Source organism: Triticum dicoccoides, chromosome 1B (assembly GCF_002162155.2).
Source record: "Triticum dicoccoides isolate Atlit2015 ecotype Zavitan chromosome 1B, WEW_v2.0, whole genome shotgun sequence".
In the NCBI taxonomy this organism is placed as follows: Eukaryota; Viridiplantae; Streptophyta; class Magnoliopsida; order Poales; family Poaceae; genus Triticum; species Triticum dicoccoides.
Genome location: NC_041381.1, coordinates 175,939,253 through 175,963,174, shown reverse-complemented (window position 1 = coordinate 175,963,174; position 23,922 = coordinate 175,939,253).

Below are 23,922 nucleotides of genomic sequence, written 5' to 3'. Positions count from 1 at the left end.
CGGGCCAGTTTCACCACGGGCCATTAATGGGTGTAAAGTGATACACTGTTCATTACGGGCCAGTTTCACCACGGGTCGTTAATAGGCCAAGAGTTACATAGGGCCTCATATGGGCCGAAAGACGTCATGGGCCATACATGGGCCAAAAGTGAAAACAGGATGGAATCATATTGGATGGCCCAGATGACGCTACTGGGCCTAATTCGGATAGGGCGTAATGGGCCTTGGGTTAGCGGGCTGTAAATGGGACGGCCTGCCACCTTTTGACCAAGTCAAACGTGCCGGCCTTTTCATAGGAATGGGCCTCTGTTGGGTCGTGCCATGTGTCGATGTATCATAGACGCCTTCTGTCCAATGAGTGGATGACATCTGTCCCAACAATGAGCCGACACGTGTTTCCTCCAGCCAATGATGATTTTACACGTGGAAAATCCCCATTGGTTGGGGCTGTTAACGGGTTATCGGATCCAAAACCTGACCCCGATAGCTTAACGGCGTTCTGTTACGGTGGATGCCACGTGTCGGTCACCCTTGAAGAAAGCACTTCTATGACGCGCGATTTATCGTCATGGAGGTGGACACTTCCATGATGATAATTTTGGTAATGTCATGGAACACTTCTACGACAACACACGTATGACTATCTTGATTCTGTCGTAGAATCGTCATGGATGTACATGCATGACAAAAAACACGACCTACTGTGACAAACACGTATCATCACGGAAGTGTATTTTTTTGTAGTGTCGGGGATTGATTTTAGCCATTCGCCTTCCATGAGTGGGTTCCGGACGCGATGGCTATATGTGGATGTCGGAGTGCCCAGCCCCCTGCTCTCGCATCTGACCTTGCCTGCTATCCCTGATCCGGGTTGGGGCCACGAGAGGCTCATGAGCCCCCGGCTCTCCTTCGTCTGGCGCCGACGGGGGAGGTTGAGAGCGCCCTGCGTGACGGCGCCCCAGGTGGTGAAGGAGTTCCTCCAGTGTCGCCTTGCTCCTCTCCAGCGCCACTCCCGGCCGATGTGGGCCCTGACTGGGTATCAGGACCGCATGAGGCTCCCGGATACGGAGCTGGCGCCTGAAATGCTGAAGAAGGTGCTGGAGATCTTGACAGGCGACCCCTCACCGGGCGATATCCGGCATGGGGGCAGCCTCCTGTATCTCTGCTCGAGCGGAGCCGAGTTCGCGAGGCAGATGCCTCACTTCGGTGAATGGGGGTTGCACCCAGCTGGCCTCATGGGGCCTCGTGAGAATCCCGTCGCCGTGGCTCCCTTCCCTGTTGCCAACACCGATCTTGCCTCAAGAGGGGGCGCAGGGAGGCAAGCATCACTGGAGGCTGGGGGACCTGGTGTCTAGATGCCGATTACGCGTGGGGCTCCCGAGGCGTCATCCTATGGAGCTTTGCAAATGCCATCCTGAGGCGGTCGTTGATGAGGGGGCGCAACATGCGGCACCCGAGGTTGAAGGCCCCGAGGCCTCGGCAGGCCACCAAGAAGCGGTGCCCGACCACTCCTCTCATCTTGGAGCTCCTGAGGCATGCTGCCTAGGCGCTTCTTCGTCTGCGCCACGCGCCGGCCCTCACGTTGAGAGCCTGGGTCAATTCCGCATAGACTTCGACGCCCTCCGCAAGAGGAAGGGGTCTTTGAATGGCAGTGAGAGCCCCTGCCGACCGTTGAAGCATAGGAAGTACTTCGCCATGGATGAGTAAGTACCTCATTCTTGTAATTCCTTAATCGATGGTCCCTTTCCTGACTGTGGCCCTTCAGGATCCCTCCTACCAAGCTCGCGGAATCTGCTGAGAAGCTACTTCCTCCGGCCTTGCCTCCATCGCTGGCCTTGGGTGTCCTGAGCTTGCGTGCTGCCCCTGACGTGAGTTCGGCCAGAGAGGCGAGCCGGCCCGCATGGTGCCTCAAGCCTGTGCCCTTGCCACCTTTCCTTCGCGACCTCACCTGGGGCGTGACCAGCCTGCCCCGGGCTCCTTATCTGATCGTGGACGGCGAATGGTTGAAGTCGATCCTTCTCTTCTTGTGGGGATGGATCTGCGCCGGCCAGGGTCCCTTGCAGAATCCGCCCATCGATTGTCGGGGCGCCAGCCCCCAGCCCCCCGCCGAGAGGGGCGAGCCGCTTCAGGGCCCTCCGCCAGCGCCGGCGGTGGAGGATGATATTGGCGATGTGCTCAAGCGAGCGCGGGAGCGCAGCACCGTTCGCCAAGAGTTCCTCCGAAAAGCGATGGACGCGATGGGCCAGCTCGGTGGAGAGCTCGGGGACGTGGACGCGTGCCTGGAAGCTGAAGGCTTGCGGTTGGTTGAGGAGCGGTGCAAGCTGAAGGTGGCAGTCAACCGTGCACGTCATCAGCGCGAGCTCAAAAACGTGAAGGCCAAAGCGTCCCTTACGGCCTCGCGAAAGGCCTGCTCCCGAGCTATTGAGGAGGCTCGGGAAGCAGACCAACGACGCGAGATCACGGAGAAGCACGCGTGGGAGCTCCAAGCCTAGAGCACTGCCCTGGAGCTGCAAGTGGAGTTGCGCCAGGCCGCCCTTGTGTCGCTAAAGGGGACGCCCATCAAGGAGGAGGAGCTCTGGAGGCGTGAAGAAGCGCTGACACTGGAGGCCGCCGAGCGCAATCTCGACCTTGAGCGGTTGGAGACGAGGGAGCACCAGGTTACCTAGGAGGAGGAGGATGTTGGCGCGCGGGAGGCCCGAATCCAAGAATAGGTCGACCGCCGCGTGGTGGAAGTTCGCACGGGTCATGTGCGCGAGTACGACGAGAGGTTGGAGCTGATTGAAACCGAAGTTGCAGGCAGGACTGCCACCCTCAGGTCTAGGCTGACCGAAGCGACGCAGCATGCGGAGGCCACCGTAGCCGCCCTGGTCTCGGGGCAGACTGAGTTGGCCTCGGTCCAAAGTAATAGAAGTAGCACAAAAACATTTTTTTAGTGTAGGATTTTCCTTGCTCAAGCCTGCCTACTAGAATTGCCAGTGCTTGAAAGGAAAAGTGAATGAAAAACATAGGAATTGGAAAGTTTCCTATGGTACTACTTTTCATGAATTTGGTGCAAAGGAATGGAGCAAAGGAAAATTGTAGGATTTGTTCCTTTAGTGTCTCCTTGAAAGAAAAACCGTAGGAATTCTAATTTCCACTTCGCCTCCTTTTCATATTCCTATTCATCAAGCACAAGACTAAGAGATAGTAGCATAATAGCATTATAACCGTACATTTTCTTGTGGTTTGACTTAATCTCACCATGCTTTTTTGCATCTTGTGATCTTCCAATTGTTGTGAATCAAACACCCAGATTGACAAAAATCCTGTGTTTTTAAATTCTCTGTTTTGTACATGCATTCCTATCCTATTCCTGTCTATTTCCTATCACTGCATTATTAGAATCCTCAAATTCAAACAAGACCTTACTCAATTACTTCTATTACAAATATGTGTCAAAGAAAACCTTGTGTGGTTTGTCCTGCTCCTGCGGCGCTGTGTTCCACCCCAGCTCAGCTGCTCCAACGACGGAAGGGTTCATCACAGCAGGGATCCGCTCTCCAGACTGTCTTTCACCGCCTCAGATCTTCTTCCCTGCCGCTGGCAGCCACGAGAACTGCATTACTATCATCAACTAAGCAGATGACCTTGAGGACTACATGGGTCCGCAAGAGAGGTCGCACTCTTCCATGTCTGCTTATGTTATGTGTCACTTAATATGATGACATGCTACATTATCATCGTGTTCAAATATTAGACTCCGAGTCTGGTCCAAACTAATGCTGAAACTTGAGTTTTTAAATGGTTGTGGGGTACATATTGGGGCAGCAATCAGTACTATCTGTCTACTATCTGGTTAATCTCCGGTGTCTACTATGAGTTTCATGTTGGCTGCAAACAAATATTAAAGGAGCCATTATCTGTATTTTTAACTAAAGCTATTATCTGCCTGCTATCATTGGTTTTAGGTCTATCCACAGTTTGCTACCATCACTCTGGATTTGTGCATGCACTCCTTACATAATCTCACTATGTTTTATTCCTATGCATGCCAGTTATTGTACACAATGGAACTGATCATGTAGAGCAAAAGAGACGAGCCTTGTGTGGCAATAAAATTTCATGCAGACGTTGTTCCATGGTGGGCGCAAAGGAAGCCCCCCTCCACCCATTTTGGATCGTAATCATGAGGAAGATGACTGTTCTGAGGGTGATTCAGAAGGAGAAGACCACTCCTATTTACCACATGAGGTCTTCGCTCTAACTTGGCATGCTCATGTTGGTAATATCATGCATATGGTGCCTTGCATTGCTTACTGTATACATTAAAGATGTCATCTGCTTAGTTTAGACATGCTTTGTGTCAATGCCATCTGTTTAGTTTCTTTATTGTATATGTGAATCATGCAATGCCATCTTGTTTAGCTAGGCATCATATATGTGAATTTTGCAATGCCGCCCTGGTTAGCCAGTCATCTTATATGTGAATTATATCATGCCATCATTTTTTATTACGTGTTAAATTTGTCAACAATTTTAGTACATTCAATTACTCTTCCTGTGCATCAGCCATTCGGCACGGTCATGGAAAAATCTGGAGTGGAAACAAGGTCTTCAGAGTAGACAATGCTATCTGACAAAGCGCATGTCTTGCTGGTTACTGATAGCTCCTCAGAGGATGATTCAGAGACAGATGACCAGTCATATTCGCCCCCCCCCCCGAGGTGCATGCCCTAACTTGGCAGGGTTATGTTGCTCATATCATGCGTATGGTATCTTGCATTGCTATGTCATTTGCTTAGTTTAGACATGCTTTGTGTGAATGCCACCTATTTAGTGTCTAATTACCATATATGTGAATTATGCAATGTTATCTTGTTGCAAGGCATTATGTATGTGAATTATGCAATGCCATGTTGTTTAGGCAAGTGTCATATATGTGAATTATATCATGCCATCCTTTTTTTGTATTTCTCATTGCTTTTGTCGACAATGTTTGTATATTCAACTGCTCTTCCTGTGCATCAGCCATTTGAATTGGTGATGGAGAAATCTGGAGTGAAAACAAGGTCTTCAGAGTAGACAATGCTACCTGCTGAAGCAGATATCTTGCTGGTTACGGATAGCTCTTCAGAGGAGGATTCAGAGGCAGATGACCAGTCCTATTATCCCCCTGAGGTGTATGCTCAAACTTGGCAGGGTTATATTACTCATATAATGCATATGTTGTATTGCAATGCTTAGTTTTTACATCATATACACAATATTGAATGCCATCTCCTTAGTTGACACATCATATATGTGATTGCCCTCTGCTCACTTCTTTAGTATATAAATCATATATTTGAATTATGTCATGCCATGATGTTTACATAGACAGCATGTATCTGAATTATGGCATGCCACCCCATTTTCTAAAGACATAATATAGTTATATCATCTCATCCTATTTACATAGTCATCATATTTTAAATTATGTCATTCTATCCATGAATTATATCATGCCATCATGTTTCCATCGACGGCATGTTTGTGATTTATGGTATGCCAACAACTTTAATAGACACATTGTATAGTTATATCATGTCATCCTGATTACATAGTCATCATATTTTGAAGCATATCATTCTATCCTGTTTAGTTAGCCATCATACATGTGAAATTGTGTCATGCTATCCTGTTTAATTAGCCATCATATATGTGAAATTATATCCTGCTATTCTGTTTGCTTAGACAACATAAATGTGAATTATTTCATGCCCTATTTTCTTCCCTACTATCCAATGCACATGTCTATCTTACAATGTTTGTACATTCAATTACTTTTCTTGTTTATCAGCCATTTCAATTGGAGGGAGTGATGGCAGTATCTGTGGGAGTAAAAACACGGTCTTCAGAAAAGATCGTGCTACCTGTCGATGCAGATAGAACCACGGTTGTACTTTCCCAAGAACCAGCCCCACCACACATAACCCACACTCATGCAGATTGTACCCCTACCCAGTTGGACAGAGAACCAGCTACACCCCTTCTAACCCCAACCCCAGCAGATAGACACCCAGTTCCCGTTGACACAGCACCCTCTCCACCACAAAGCACCAAAACAAGAGCAGTTAGTAAGGCAACTGCAGTGCCCAAATCACGAGGACCACCACTCCGAACCCGAAGTCAATGCTTAAAGCAGAAGAACAATTGTTCTTAGGTCAGGTTCCATAGCTATTGTTCATACTACTCTGCTCTTGCATCACTGTATTTACTAATACCAACTAATTTCAAATTTAAAGGATGCAATTGAAACTCCAATGGCGCAACAGGTATGTTTTAAACCAATTTCTTCAACGTGTTTGGCTGTTTGCTGTTGTAACTTGCTCTATGTTGATTTCAGTTTCAATTGAATAAACAATTATGTTCTCATGCCATGCACATTACAAGTGTTGTTATTGATGTGTAGTTTCCCACACTTATATTCTGTCTATGCTGCTTTGTCTTAAATAGATATGATTCAAACTGTATCTATCTTGATTTGGCAACATAAACTAGAATGATATAGACCATACAGTGACCATACTACATAGATATATGTTTGTTTCATGCTGTTATCTTGTCCATCTTAGTACTGAACTGGTTTACCAAAATGAGTTTCATATACTACATTGTAAACCTGAGATGTGTTTGTTTGTTTCTCTTTTGGAACGCGGATAAAATATTGGAGAAGAGTACACTGTTATGCAATGGTAAAGGAAGTAATGCAGATAAGGTTCAAGATAGTGAGACATCCCTGTTGGTCTCCAAGAAAGCTGATAAAAACTATATTGAAGACACTGAGACAACCCAAAGTCCTGTCTTGATGTAGTGTTCGAGTTACTGGCTACCACTGCTGGCACCAGCTCTTCGAACTCGTTGCCTGAATCAATTTGGCTTCTTGAGTCTCAACTTCAAGTTGAAAGACATCGATCAGATGTTATGCGACAGGAAACCGAAGGACTGAGGAAATCCTTGAAGAATTCAGATGCATACTTTCTGGTGCAACAGCCAGCACTGGAGGACTTAAGTGCCAAACAAGAGAAAGTTAGTAAGCTTGCTAAGCATCTTGCCAGCATTATGGGTACCCAGGATATTGTTTCTTGAGCTCTTCTAAAGTGGTTTCAGTTCTGGACTTGTTTTGCTGTAGCATTTATATGCTGCTGTGTTCCCTATATTTGCATTGGTGGTGAACTTTGATGCCCAGTGGATGTAATATGTGTAATAGCCATGATAGCCTAGCGTAAGTTGCTTGCTTATTTATTTCCTTGTTGTCTTGTTTAATTGTTTGCTTGTAGTCAGTGCAGTTCTTTTTCCGCGGTTTGCTAGTGGTTGCAATAACCTATTTTTTAAAACTAGGCCACAATAACCATGGGCTAATATTTACTGTAGTGACACTGGGCCTCCTACGGGCCGTAGAAACAGTGGGCCTTCTACGGGTCATAGAAACAGTGGGCCTTCTACGGGCCGTAGAAATAGTGGGCCTTCTACGGCCCGTAGAAATAATGGGCCTTCTATGGGCCGTAGAAATAGTGGGCCTTCTATGGGCCATATCATCAATGGGCCTTATACAGGCCGTATGATCGATTGGCCAAACATGGGCCAAACAGACCGCATTATGGCCATAAACGGGCTAGAGTTGGAATCGTTCGTTCATGGGCCGACCATAATGGGCCATCGTTAATAGGCCGTATTTGATGACGCTATGAAAACGGCCCAACGTATAAGGACCACAAACGGGCCGACTGTAACCACGGGCTGAATTTGGCCCACAAGCAGAAAATGACAGTAATGGGCCGTAAGTAAACGAATGCTGGAAATGAGCCCAAGAATAAATGGTCTCTGAGAAAGCCGAAAGATAACATGGGCTAGAAACGGCCCAACGGAATAACTGGTCGTTAATGGGTATAAAGTGATACACTATTCTTTATGGGCCAGTTTCACCATGGGCCGTTAATGGGTGTAAAGTGATACACTGTTCATTACGGGCCAGTTTCACCACGGGCCATTAATGGGTTAAAGTGATACACTGTTCATTACGGGCCAGTTTCACCACGGGTCGTTAATAGGCCAAGAGTTACATAGGGCCTCATATGGGCCGAAAGACGTCATGGGCCATACATGGGCCAGAAGTGAAAACAGGATGGAATCATATTGGATGGCCCAGATGACGCTACTGGGCCTAATTCGGATAGGGCGTAATGGGCCTTGGGTTAGCGGGCTGTAAATGGGACGGCCCGCCACCTTTTGACCAAGTCAAACGGGCCGGCCTTTTCATAGGAATGGGCCTCTGTTGGGTCGTGCCATGTGTCGATGTATCATAGACGCCTTCTGTCTAATGAGTGGATGACATCTGTCCCAACAATGAGCCGACACGTGTTTCCTCCAGCCAATGATGATTTTACACGTGGAAAATCCCCATTGGTTGGGGCTGTTAACGGGTTATCGGATCCAAAACCTGACCCCGATAGCTTAACGGCGTTCTGTTACGGTGGATGCCACGTGTCGGTCACCCTTGAAGAAAGCACTTCTATGACGCGCGATTTATCGTCATGGAGGTGGACACTTCCATGATGATAATTTTGGTAATGTCATGGAACACTTCTACGACAACACACGTATGACTATCTTGATTCTGTCGTAGAATCGTCATGGATGTACATGCATGACAAAAAACACGACCTACTGTGACAAACACGTATCATCACGGAAGTGTATTTTTTTGTAGTGTCGGGGATTGATTTTAGCCATTCGCCTTCCATGAGTGGGTTCCGGACGCGATGGCTATATGTGGATGTCGGAGTGCCCAGCCCCCTGCTCTCGCATCTGACCTTGCCTGCTATCCCTGATCCGGGTTGGGGCCACGAGAGGCTCATGAGCCCCCGGCTCTCCTTCGTCTGGCGCCGACTGGGGAGGTTGAGAGCGCCCTGCGTGATGGCGCCCCAGGTGGTGAAGGAGTTCCTCCAGTGTCGCCTTGCTCCTCTCCAGCGCCACTCCCGGCCGCTGTGGGCCCTGACTGGGTATCAGGACCGCATGAGGCTCCAGGATACGGAGCTGGCGCCTGAAATGCTGAAGAAGGTGCTGGAGATCTTGACAGGCGACCCCTCACCGGGCGATATCCGGCATGGGGGCAGCCTCCTGTATCTCTGCTCGAGCGGAGCCGAGTTCGCGAGGCAGATGCCTCACTTCGGTGAATGGGGGTTGCACCCAGCTGGCCTCATGGGGCCTCGTGAGAATCCCGTCGCCGTGGCTCCCTTCCCTGTTGCCAACACCGATCTTGCCTCAAGAGGGGGCGCAGGGAGGCAAGCATCACTGGAGGCTGGGGGACCTGGTGTCTAGATGCCGATTACGCGTGGGGCTCCCGAGGCGTCATCCTATGGAGCTTTGCAAATGCCATCCTGAGGCGGTCGTTGATGAGGGGGCGCAACATGCGGCACCCGAGGTTGAAGGCCCCGAGGCCTCGGCAGGCCACCAAGAAGCGGTGCCCGACCACTCCTCTCATCTTGGCGCTCCTGAGGCATGCTGCCTAGGCGCTTCTTCGTCTGCGCCACGCGCCGGCCCTCACGTTGAGAGCCTGGGTCAATTCCGCATAGACTTCGACGCCCTCCGCAAGAGGAAGGGGTCTTTGAATGGCAGTGAGAGCCCCTGCCGACTGTTGAAGCATAGGAAGTACTTCGCCATGGATGAGTAAGTACCTCATTCTTGTAATTCCTTAATCGATGGTCCCTTTCCTGACTGTGGCCCTTCAGGATCCCTCCTACCAAGCTCGCGGAATCTGCTGAGAAGCTACTTCCTCCGGCCTTGCCTCCATCGCTGGCCTTGGGTGTCCTGAGCTTGCGTGCTGCCCCTGACGTGAGTTCGGCCAGAGAGGCGAGCCGGCCTGCATGGTGCCTCAAGCCTGTGCCCTTGCCACCTTTCCTTCGCGACCTCACCTGGGGCGTGACCAGCCTGCCCCGGGCTCCTTATCTGATCGTGGACGGCGAATGGTTGAATTCGATCCTTCTCTTCTTGTGGGGATGGATCTGCGCCGGCCAGGGTCCCTTGCAGAATCCGCCCATCGATTGTCGGGGCGCCAGCCCCCAGCCCCCCGCCGAGAGGGGCGAGCCGCTTCAGGGCCCTCCGCCAGCGCCGGCGGTGGAGGATGATATTGGCGATGTGCTCAAGCGAGCGCGGGAGGGCAGCACCGTTCGCCAAGAGTTCCTCCGAAAAGCGATGGACGCGATGGGCCAGCTCGGTGGAGAGCTCGGGGACGTGGACGCGTGCCTGGAAGCTGAAGGCTTGCGGTTGGTTGAGGAGCGGTGCAAGCTGAAGGTGGCAGTCAACCGTGCACGTCATCAGCGCGAGCTCAAAAACGTGAAGGCCAAAGCGTCCCTTACGGCCTCGCGAAAGGCCTGCTCCCGAGCTATTGAGGAGGCTCGGGAAGCAGACCAACGACGCGAGATCACGGAGAAGCACGCGTGGGAGCTCCAAGCCTAGAGCACTGCCCTGGAGCTGCAAGTGGAGTTGCGCCAGGCCGCCCTTGTGTCGCTAAAGGGGACGCCCATCAAGGAGGAGGAGCTCTGGAGGCGTGAAGAAGCGCTGACACTGGAGGCCGCCGAGCGCAATCTCAACCTTGAGCGGTTGGAGACGAGGGAGCACCAGGTTACCTAGGAGGAGGAGGATGTTGGCGCGCGGGAGGCCCGAATCCAAGAATAGGTCGACCGCCGCGTGGTGGAAGTTCGCACGGGTCATGTGCGCGAGTACGACGAGAGGTTGGAGCTGATTGAAACCGAAGTTGCAGGCAGGACTGCCACCCTCAGGTCTAGGCTGACCGAAGCGACGCAGCATGCGGAGGCCACCGTAGCCGCCCTGGTCTCGGGGCAGACTGAGTTGGCCTCCTCCCGTGCTGAGCTGCTTCTTCTTCAACGATGGACTGATGATGCGGAGTCCGTTGCGTGATAGAACAGAGAAGAAATTCTCCAGAGGCATACGTTGGAGCATATGCATGGCCCCATGCTCCAAGTGCTCAGGGACAGGGCCAACACGGCCCTGGGCAATATCTGCGATGCGAATGCTCTGCAGCCCCATGTGACCAACTATGCCGGTCATCTCAAGTTCTTCACTGACGTGGTGATGCATCTGGAGAATCGCTCTGAGAGAGCTCGCCAGCTTGTCGAGGAGAGGAGCCGCAGCCTGCTCGGGCGTGCATTCTCCCGTGTCTTCAGCCATCTTCAGGATAGAGATCCCCACTTCGACTTCGACGTCATCATTGCTCTGGTGTTCATGGCCATTCGAGGCTACCTGGCGCGTTGGGTGGAGGATAACGTGGATGCACTTGTCAGGGCTTTCGCTTCTAATGATGACGGGGTGGTAGTTGCTGTGGATGAAGGTGATGTGGTGAACGGCGGTGAAGATGGCGTCGATGACGGGGATGGTGATGCCAGTGACAGGGACAGCGGCGCCAGTGATGCCTATGGAGGCGACCAAGAGGATGCGGTGAGCGACATGTCTGATTGATCCTGTATCCCCCTGTTGTTTATCCTACGTAGAAAAACTCGGTCGTGGCCCTAGAGGTTGTAAGAGCATTTTGGGAGGGGAAGCACCTCATGTAAAAAGGATTGTTGTCCACACGTTTTTAGGAACGACGCCAAATGCGCGCCCACGTGATGTTGGAGGCCCCGCGATGGGTTAATTACTGTGGTTTACCTTTAGCCCGGGCGTGCCGTGGGTAGGCTTGCAGGGCTGTGATTCTCCGTGGGTCCTCTGGGGGACCTGCTGACCATGTGGTGAGAGCGTCGCGAGAGCGAGTGCTGGCCGCGGGACGGCATGCACGCGCGTGCTGAGCCCAGCCCCGCCCGCGAGAGGCTCGTGAGGGGAAGGTGGTACGTCTTGAGCTTGCGTTGGTTTTCCTTGAAGAGGAAAGGGTGAGGCAACAATAGTAGCGTAAGTATTTCCCTCAGTTTTTGAGAACCAACGTATCAATCCAGTATTAGGCTCCTCAAAAGTCCCACGCACCTACACAAACAAACAAAGAACTCGAAACCAACGCAATAAAGAAGTTGTCAATCCCTTCACGGCCACTTGCGAAAGTGAGATCTGATAGAGATAGTATGATAAGATAAATATATTTTTGGTATTTTATAATATAGATGCAAAAAGTAAAGATGCAAATAAAAGTAGATTGAAAGCTTATATGATAAAAGATAGACCCGGGGGCCATAGGTTTCACTAGTGGCTTCTCTCAAGATAGCATAAGTATTACGGTGGGTGAACAAATTACTGTCGAGCAATTGATAGAAAAGCGAATAATTATGAGATTATCTAGGCATGATCATGTATATAGGCATCACGTCCGTGACAAGTAGACCGACTCCTGCCTGCATCTACTACTATTACTCCACACATCAACCGCTATCCAACATGCATCTAGAGTATTAAGTTCATAAGAACAGAGTAACGCATTAAGAAAGATGACATGATGTAGAGGGATAAAGTCAAGCAATATGATATAAACACCATCTTTTTATCCTCGATGGCAACAATACAACACGTGCCTTGCAACCCTTTCTGTCACTGGGTAAGGACACCGCAAGATTGAACCCAAAGCTAAGCACTTCTCCCATGTCAAGAAAGATCAATCTAGTAGGCCAAACCAAACTGATAATTCGAAGAGACTTGCAAAGATAACTCAATCATACATAAAAGAATTTAGATAAGATTCAAATATTTCTCATAGATAAACTTGATCATAAACCCGCAATTCATTGGATCTCGACAAACACACCGCAAAAAGAGTTTACATCGAATAGATCTCCACAAGAGAGGGGGAGAACATGGTATTGAGATCCAAAAAGAGAGAAGAAGCCATCTAGCTAATAACTATGGACCCGAAGATCTGTGGTAAACTACTCACAACTCATCGGAGGGGCTATGGTGTTGATGTAGAAGCCCTCCATGGTCGATTCGCCCTCCGGCGGAGTGCCGGCGAAGGCTCCAAGATGGAATTGTTTTTCATGAGCTCCCTGGATGTTTTCGGGGTATGTAGGTATATATAGGACGAGGAAGTACGTCGGTGGCCGCTCGTGGGGCCCAGGAGACAGGGGCGTGCCCAGGAGGGGTGGGTGCGCCCTCCTATCTCCTAGCCGCCTTGATTGCTTCTTGACTTGCACTCCACGTCCTCTGGATCACGTTCGTTCCAAAAATCACGCTCCCGAAGGTTTCATTCCGTTTGGACTCCGTTTGATATTCCGTTTCTTCGAAATACTGAAATAGGCAAAAAAACAGCAATATGGGCTGGGCCTCCGGTTAGTAGGTTAGTCCCAAAAATGATATAAATGTGTAAAATAAGTCCCATAAACATCCAAAAGGGGTAATATAATAGCATGGAACAATCAAAAATTATAGATACGTTGGAGACTTATCAATCGTCCCCAAGCTTAATTCCTGCTCGTCCTCGAGTAGGTAAATGAGAAAAACAGAATTTTTGATGTGGAATGCTACCAGGCATAATTCTCAATGTAATGTTCAGATCCAAATGATTCAAATTTAAAGTTCATATTTATAAAAGAAATTGTAACATTTCAAGCATACTAATCAAAGCAATCATGTCTTCTCAAAATAACATGGCTAAAGAAAGTTGATCCCTACAAAATCATATAGTTAGGCTATGCTTCATTTTCGTCACACAAAGATGTTCCCAAATTCTACACCCCCGATGACAAGCCAAGCAATTGTTTCGTACTTAAATAATATCAAACTTTTTCAACCTTCACGCAATACATGAGCGTGAGCCATGGATATAGCACTATGGGTGGAATAGAAGATGATGATGGGGATTGTGTGGAGAAGACAAAAAAGGAGAAAGTCTCACATTGATGAGGATAATAAACGGGCTATGGAGATGCCCATCAATTGATGTCAACATGAGGAGTAGGGATTGCCATGCAACGGATTCACTAGGGCTATAAATGAATGCTCAACAAAAGAAAACTAGTGGGTGTGCATCCATGTTGCTTGCTCACGAAGACCTAGGGCATTTGAGGAAGCCCATCGTAGGAATATACAAGCCAAGTTCTATAATGAAAAATTCCCACCATTATATGAAAGTGACAACCTATGAGACTTACTATATGAAAAACATGGTGCTACTTCGAAGCACAATATATGAGACTCACTATATGAAGAACATGGTGCTACTTTGAAGCACAAGTGTGGAAAAGGAGATAGTAACGTTGCCCCTTTTTATTTATTTTCTTTTTTTCCTTTTTCTTTTTTTTCTTTTTCTTTGGCCCTTTTTTGGCCTTTCCTTTTTTTATTTTTTATTTTTTCCTTTTGGGCAATGCTCTAATAATGATGATCATCACACTTCATTGATTACAACATATGAATTACAACTCGAAACTAGAACAAGATATGACTCTATATGAATGCCTCCGGCGGTGTACCGGGATGGTGCAATGAATCAAGAGTGACATGTATGAAAAATTATGCATAGTGGCTTTGACACAAATACGATGTCAACTACATGATCATGCAATGGCAATATGACAAAAGTAATGTATGTCATGATGATGAACGGAATGGTGGAAAGGTGCATGGCAATATATCTCGGAATGGCTATGGAAATGCCATAATAGGTAGGTATGGTGGCTGTTTTGAGGAAGATATAAGGAGGTTTATATGTGATAGAGCGTATTGTATCACGGGGTTTGGATGCACCGGCGAAGTTTGCACCAACTCTCAAGGTGAGAAAGGGCAATGCACGGTACCGAAGAGGCTAGCAATGGTGGAAAGGTAAAAGTGTGTATAATCCATGGACTCAACATTAGTCAAAAGAACTCATATACATATTGCAAAAATTTAGAAGTCATAAAAAATCAAGCACTACGCGCATGCTCCTAGAGGGATAGATTGGTAGTAAAAGACCATCGCTCGTCCCCGACCGCCACTCATAAGGATGCACAAGCCAGGTACACTTCATGTTTCAAATTTGTTACACAACTTTAACCATACGTGCATGCTACTGGACTTGCTAACTTTCACACAAGCATTCTTTAAATTCATAATCACCCAACTAGCATGACTTTAATACCACTACCTCCATATCTCAAAACAATTATCAAGTATCAAATTGATCATAGCATCCAATTCACTTCCTATGATAGTTTTTATTATACCCAACTTGGATGCCTACCATTCTAGGACCAATTTTATAACCATAGAAAATACCATGCTGTTCTAAAATACTCTCAAAATAATATAAGTGAAGCATGAGAGACTAGCAATTTCTACAAAATTAAGCCACCGCCATGCCCTAAAAGATATAAGTGAAGCACTAGAGCAAAAACTATCAAGCTCAAAAGATATAAGTGAAGCACATAGCATATTCTAATAAATTCAATCAAGTAGGCTTCTCCCAAAAGGTGTGTACAGAAAGGATGATTGTGGTAAACTAAAAATCAAGACTAATATCATACACGACGCTTCAAGCAAAACACATATCATGTGGCGAATAAAAATATAGCTCCAAGTAAAGTTACCAATGAACGAAGACGAAAGAGGGGACGCCTTCCCGGGGCATCCCCAAGCTTAGAATTTTGGCTATTCTTGAATATCTTGGGGTTCCATGGGCATCCCCAAGCTTAGGCTCTTGCCACTCCTTATTCCATAGTCCATCAAATCTTTACCCAAAACTTGAAAACTTCACAACACAAAACTCAACAGGAAATCTTATAAGCTCCGTTAGTGAAAGAAAACAAAACCACCACATAAGGTACTGTAATGAACTATTATTTATTTATTTTGGTGTTAAACCTACTGTATTCCAAGTTCTCTATGGTTCATAACACTTAATACTAGCCATAGATGCATCAAAATAAGCAAACAACACATGAAAAACAGAATCTGTCAAAAACAGAACAGTCTGTAGAAATCTGTAACTAACGCAAACTTCTGGAACTTTAAAAATCCTACCAAAATAGGAAGTCCTGTGCAATTTGTCTATTGATCAGAAGAAAAAAGAATAAACGCAAAAACACGTTTCTGTGATTTAACAAAACTAATTTCGTGCGCGCAAAGTTTTTGTTTTTCAGCAGAATCAAGTCAACTATCACCATAGGTTATCCTATAGGTTCTACTTGGCACAAACACTAACTAAACATAAAAACACATCTAAACAGAAGGTAGATGCAAAATTTATTACTAAACAGAAACAAAAACAAAAAACACAAATAAAATTGGGTTGCCTCCCAACTAGCGCTATCGATTAACGCCCCTAGCTAGGCATAAAAGCGAAGATAGATCTAAGTAGTGCCATCTTTGATTTTCAGTTTTTTAGCAGAGTCATGCTCGAATCCGGGAGGTTCTTTCCGCTTCCCTTCATACTCAGAAATTTTTAGATCTAAAGAATCCAACCGCTTATTGCAAAGAGTAATCAACATATTCATGCGGTGAAGATTTCTGCTAACACTTTTAAGAAGCTCAAGAGACTTTTTTGAAAATTTTGTTACTTCGCAAATCTATCCAAACACTTGCATTTCTTCTTGGGTAGGATGTGATCCTCCCTTTTGAGGTAGTGTTCCCACTATTCCCTCTATAATTTCATCAGCAATACTAGGATCAATTTCAATAAAACTTCCCTTGGCAATGCAATCCAAGAGTTGTCTATGCGTCATATTTAACCCAACATAAAAATTGCGAAGAAGAATTCTAAAGTTCACCTCTAGGGTGCATTTATGATAAGATTCCATCATCCTATACCAAGCATCTTTTAAGTTTTCTCCTTGACTTTGCCTGAAGTGAAGAACTTCAAACTCGGGAGACATAGGATCGGAGAAGGAACTAGACATTGCGATAAGGTAAACGATCTAACACACGAGCAAACGGAAAAGGCAAGCGAAAGAGAGGAGAAGATTGGGAAAGAGAGGGCGAATAAAACGGCAAGGGTGAAGTGGGGGAGAGGAAAACGAGAGGCAAATGGCAAATAATGTAAATGCGAGGGAGATGAGTTTGTGATGGGTACTTGGTATGTCTTGACTTGAGCGAAGACCTCCCCGGCAATGGCGCCAAAAATCCTTCTTTCTACGTCTTGAGTTTGCGTTGGTTTTCCTTGAAGAGGAAAGGGTGATGCAGCAACAGTAGCGTAAGTATTTCCCTCAGTTTTTTGAGAACCAAGGTATCAATCCAGTAGGAGGCTCCTCAAAAGTCCCACGCACCTACACAAACAAACAAAGAACTCGCAACCAACGCAATAAAGGGGTTGTCAATCCCTTCACGGCCACTTGTGAAAGTGATATCTGATAGAGATAGTATGATAAGATAAATATATTTTTGGTATTTTATAATATATATGCAAAAAGTAAAGATGCAAATAAAAGTAGATTGAAAGCTTATATGATAAAATATAGACCCGGGGGCCATAGGTTTCACTAGTGGCTTCTCTCAAGATAGCATAAGTATTACGGTGGGTGAACAAATTACTGTCGAGCAATTGATAGAAAAGAGAATAATTATGAGATTATCTAGGCATGATCATGTATATAGGCATCATGTCCGTGACAAGTAGACCGACTCATGCCTGCATCTACCACTTTTACTCCACACATCTACCGCTATCCAGCATGCATCTAGAGTATTAACTTCATAAGAATGGAGTAACACATTAAGAAAGATGACATGATGTAGAGGGAAACTCAAGCAATATGATATAAACCCCATCTTTTTATCCTCGATAGCAACAATACAATACGTGCCTTGCAACCCTTTCTGTCACTGGGTAAGGACACCGCAAGATTGAAACCAAAGCTAAGCACTTCTCCCATGGCAAGAAAGATCAATCTAGTAGTCCAAACCAAACTGATAATTCGAAGAGACTTGCAAAGATAACTCAATCATACATAAAAGAATTCAGAGAAGATTCAAATATTTCTCATAGATAAACTTGATCATAAACCCACAATTCATCGGATCTAGACAAACACACTACAAAAAGAGTTTACATCAAATAGATCTCCACAAGAGAGGGGAGAACATGGTATTGGGGTCCAAAAAGAGAGAAGAAGCCATTTAGCTAATAACTATGGACCCGAAGGTCTGTGGTAAACTTCTCACAACTCATCGGAGGGGCTATGGTGTTGATGTAGAAGCCATCCGTGGTTGATTCCCCCTCCGGCGGAGCACCGGCGAAGGCTCCAAGATGGGATCTCGCGGATACAGAAGGTTACGGCGGTGGAAATTGGTTTTCGTTGGCTCCCTAGATGTTTTCGGGGTACGTAGGTATATATAGGAGGAAGAAGTACGTCGGTGGCCACTCGTGGGGCCCAGGAGACAGGGGCATGCTCCGGAGGGGTGGGCGCGCCCTGCTATCTCCTGGCCGCCTCGATTGCTTCTTGACTTGCACTCCAAGTCCTCTAGATCATGTTCGTTCCAAAAATCATGCTCCCAAAGGTTTCATTCCGTTTGGACTCCGTTTGATATTCCTTTTCTTCAAAATTCTGAAATAGGCAAAAAAACAGCAATACGGGCTGGGCCTCCTGCTAGTAGGTTAGTCCCAAAAATGATATAAATGTGTCAAATAAAGCGCATAAACATCCAAAAGGGGTAATATAATAGCATGGAATAATAAAAAATTATAAATATGCTGGAGACGTATCAGAAGGCAGCTGGTTCGAACTCCTAATCAGGGCAGAAACCAGAACGCAAGAAAACACACGAATCGAGACAAAACACACCTCCCTGCACATACGCAAATGCAAATTCAACTTCAACTTAAATCCGAAGCAAGGAAGCTCGACCACAGAAAGGGAGGTAAAAAGCAAAAGGCCGCGTCTAGTATTCAACGTCTTCTCACCAGCACGGAGCTAAGTGTTGCCACTGTGCGTGGGAGGGAGCCCCCGAGGCCCGAGGGCGGCTCTCCGGAGACTCCGGGGCGTGTACAGCCCCAACTCATTATTACGTGAGAGTGTCATGGGCAACGAGCTTCACAGGCACTGGGCCTTCTTCACAGGTACCATCCTTGCTTCATATCACCAGATGAGGGCCCCACCTTGCGCCACCCTCGACCACCATTGACGGCGACCGGAAACCAAGGACGACGCCAATGGGGTAAAGGGGACGCCAGTGGTACCCCCGACGACCACGAGTCCTCTGCCGGGGGCAGGTTTGGCAGCACCTCCCCGGTAGAGGGTCTACCTCCGGGAAACACCTTGCTCCGCGTGCTGTGGGGAGGGGCCTGGCTCCCGGCCCCTCTCCTGCAGCCCCCAATGCGCCCCTCCTGGCGGAAGGGAGGCTGCTTAGTTGGGGCAGCCTTCTGCTGTAGTGACCTAAACTTCCTGTGACCCATGGTTTGCATAAGCTTGCTCCTGAGGAATTAGCGGTACCCGATAGCTGCTGCCGCCAGCGTGGTTGGTGAGGCTTCCTTGAGGCTCCTGAAAAGGTTCGGCTTCTGGCATCTGTTCCTCCCAGCCTGGATCGAGGAACGAGCCATGGTCCTTCCAGCGCGTATTTCCGGTCCACCAGATGGGGCACGTAAGCCTCCGAGGTTGCCACCCCGAAGGCTTCGCTGTAGTGCCCCATGCTCCATGCGGCTTGTGTAACATCCCAGATGTATTTTTCCATATTTGTAACTCCAACTCTTGCCATTTTCGGCTATGTGTTATGATATTCCCTCCGTGGACGGGTTTTTGTCTTTCGTTTTGCATTTTGTTCATGTCATGCATTTCATATCATGTCATCATGTGCATCTCATTTGCATACGTGTTCGTTTCATGCATCCGAGCATTTTCCCCGTTGTCCGTTTTGCTATCCGACACTCCCACATGCACCGGCGCACCCCTCTTGTCTATTTTCGTGAGCGGGTGTTAAACGTTTTCAGAATGTACCGAGGCTTGCCAAGTGGCCTTGGCACACCACCGGTAGACCACCTGTCAAGTTTCGTTCCATTTGGAGGTCGTTTGATGCTCCAACGGTTAACCGGGTAACCGCAAAGGCCTTTTGTGTGTTGCAGCCCCACACCCCTCCAAAACAACCCAATAACCCAGCTAAGTCACTTCCATGCTCTCCGTCGTCGGATCACGATCGTGTGGGCGAAAACTACACTCCATTTGGAGTCTCCTAGCTCCCTCTACCTATAAATATGTGCCCCTCCCCTAAATTTTCGGGCGAAACCCTAGTCTCCCCCTTCCTCCGCGCGCCGGACATGTCCGCCCGGCGCCGGACGCATCCGCCGCCGCACCTGGGCTAGCCAGGAGCCGCCACGTGTCCCGGCCACAGCGCGCCGCCGCCGGCCCGCTCGGCCCGTGCGGGGCCCCCGCGGCCCGCACCGCGCCCGCCGCCGCTCGCTCCCGCGGATCGCCGCGCCCGCCGCCCGCCTGCACCGTGCTCGCCGCCGCCTCCCTCCGCGCCACCGCCGACCGTGCCTCGCCGGTCGTCGTATCCGGCGACCTCGACCCCGCCGCCCATCGACCTCGTCCTCCGGCCGCCCCGGTAGCCGCCGCCCGCGCCCGCGCCGGTCGCCGCCGCCTCCGCCGGCGCCAGATCCGGCGAGGGGCCGGCCGGATCCGGCGACCCCGTCCCTCCGGCGTCCTCTCCGGCCGACTCTGGCCGTTGCAGCCCCGTCTCCTCGTCCTCGGTTTGCGTGCACAAAATCCAGATCCAGCCTAGGATGACCCCGATTTCGTCTGTCTTTTTTTTGCAGTAATTTTATGCCCTGATCATCGCATCATATCTTCTCATCCGTAGATCCTTTTCATGCTTATGATATATAGAAATGTTCATCAGGATGTGCTCTTCATTTTGTTCCATTGTGCCATGTCTGTTTGAGCTCATCTTTATGCCTAAATCATCGTTGCAAGAGTGCTATATGATGTTTACTGCTGTTTGTTAACAGAACTTGATGTTTTGTCATTTTTGTTGCATTTGATGTGTGCATCATATGAGCATGAGCTCTACAAGTGTTGTGAACTATGCCATGTCGTCTTTACATAGGTTCTTGCCATGTATTTTTGTGATCTATGTGGTGACTAGCACAAACATGCAAACTAGGCTTCGTGATGTTGCTGATTTCATTCCCTGTTCTGCTGTTATTTTGTTTCCATGTAAACTTGATGCTACAGTAAGATCCATGCTTATTTTGAGATACTTCAGTAAGTATGTTTTGAACATATGGTTATGATCTATCCATCCATGCCCCTATTTGAAATTATGGAGTGTTCTATCATGTCATTTTCTTGCTCCACTTTTACTATAAAATGTTTCCTGGCAGATTGTTTACATGTTATTCAATTTTGCCAGGGTTGTTGTAGTTGATCCTTGCATGCTATGAACTTGTTCTTGCCTTGGTTAGTTTCATAAACATGTATTCCTTCTGTTTCTATGCTTATATTGTCATGCAATGACTTGTGGTGAGTGAATCGAGCTTGCAAAGATGCCTTCATAATTCTGTTAATGCCATGCTCTGTTTTCTAAATCTGTTAACGGAACTTGCTATTTTCACTTGGGTGCCATCATATCTTCTGGTCCTTTTTGGCTCATAGTCAGTAAGGGACTTTTGTTCTAAGCATTTAGTAGTATCATACCATGCCTTAAGTTTCTATGATATTTTCCTGTAGCATGATGTTTTCTTGCCCTAAACATTGCTTCCTGATGCTATTTCTGCCATTTTCAGTATTTTCACTAGATCTGTGAAGCTGATATCTTTTGCACTTTTGCCATGCTTGTTTGAACCTGCTATTGTGTGATTTAGCCGTATTTCAGTGTTCATCTTTTTTCAATAATCTCCTGTAGATCACTACCTTATGCTTTGTTGCTATGTTGGGGTGCTGTAGCATAGTTTCTTGTTGCATGCTAAGTAGCATCGTGCTGTTAATCGCAGAATTGTGTCATTCTTGTTTTGCTTGCCATTTGCAAACCGTGCATCCGTTTCCGGTGATCTTTATATCGATTTCAACCGAAATCATCTCATCTTTCCAGCGGCATACTTGGTTTGCCAAGTTGATTCCATGTTCATCATTTTTCCTTCCGGAGCCCGCATATGCATTGCATATCACATCTCGCATATCATGCCATGTATTGCATCATGTTGCTTGTGCATTGCACCATGATTGATTGTGGTTCCATTGCTTGTGTTCTTGCTTTGGGTAGAGCCGGGAGACGAGTACGTGAACGAGGAACCTGTTGAGTGCGCTAACGAGGATCAAGCTTTCGACAACTCTGAGAACTTTGCAGGCAAGATGACCATACCCTCGATATCACTTCTATCTTTGCTTTGCTAGTTATTCTCTCTATCGCTATGTTTGCTCAACCTACCACTTGTTTATCATGCCTCCCATATTGCCATGTCAAGCCTCTAACCATCCTTTCCTAGCAAACCATTGTTTGGCTATGTCACCGCTTTCGCTCAGCCCCTCTTATAGCGTTGCTAGTTGCAGGTGAAGATGAAGTTTGTTCCTGGTTGGAACATGAATATTTTGGGATATCACAATATCTCTTGTTTAATTAATGCACCTATATACTTGGTGAAGGGTGGAAGGCTCGACCTTATGCCTGGTGTCTTGTTCCACTCTTGCCGCCCTAGTTTCCGTCATACCGGTGTTATGTGACGAGAACATTGTTCTTGGTGCCTCCTGACATTTAGGGGTTGTGGCAGTGTCCCGGGGAGTTGAGCTTCGAGGTGTTATCGTCACAATTTTATCATTGCAGTTCTAGAATACCTGAGTTTTGTCGACATCGAAAATCTCTTTTATGCAGTTGTTGGTGAGATAACCTCGACGTCACCCAGTACTGGGGAGTTCGGGAGTATTGCCATAACTCGTATAACGGATGCTTTTCGAAGGTTGAGGTACACGATTTCCGAAGGTTTCTTGGTTATGTGTTTACGGATGGATACAGCTAGATGTAGGGATTGTTAGTTTGGGTGAGATATATTGCTTCCCCTATATCCCCAACACCTGATTGCATAACCAGAAAGTTTCGGGAGTTTATAGGTGGGATTCAAGTAGCTCTAGCATTTCTTCCCGCAGATATTTGGTTTGTGATTGGGTAATCCTTACCACTTATTTGTTCCAGTTGTACTTTGTTTTGTTTCATTCATCAACCCCTTATCAAGTGTCTTCTCACCTTAATGGACGTGATGTTGGCTTTGGAATTCATTCGTTCATCCTTGTTCGAATGTTTATTATGAAGACTATATGTTGCAATTTCTATCCATTGATTCAACTTGTCTATCTATCTATCAAGATGCTAATGGATGTCACCCTCTTCAGGATGGCTCCGCCAATGCGTCAGAATCCGGAACGCAATGATGGGAGTCAGGCGAACCCTCCACCTCCACCTCCGCCTCCGGAGGCATGGCAAGCTTTGATGGCAGCCACAAACGCCAACGCCCAGATGATGATTCAGATCATGCAGGAGCGCAACCAAGGCCAAGGCAACCAAGGGAATCAAGTTCAAGGGCAGTTCAACCATCAGCCTTAGTTTCCTACCCTCAACCAGTTCCTGGCAAATCAGCCGAAGTCTTTCAGCTACTGTGTCGAGGCCACAGACACCGATGATTGGCTCGTGGATATCAACAAGCATTTTGAATGTAGCAATGTCAGGCCTGAGGACTACGTCAAGTTTGCCTCTTTTCAGCTCAAGGACCAAGCAGCTGATTGGTTCCAGCAATACAAGGATTCTAGAGGAGGTCGAGTGATTACTTGGACTGATTTCTGTCGGGACTTTAAAGCTCACCACATCCCTACTAGTGTTGTTGAGAGCAAGTGTGAGGAGTTCCGCAATCTCAAGCAAGGCAACATGTCTGTGTACGAATACAACAAACAGTTTCAGAAACTTGCTCGCTTTGCTAAACAAGACGTTCCTAATGAGAAGAGTATGATTTATCAATTCAGAGGTGGCCTCAGAGAGGATCTGCAGTTAGCTCTCGTTCTTGTTGAGCCTACTCAGTTTGAT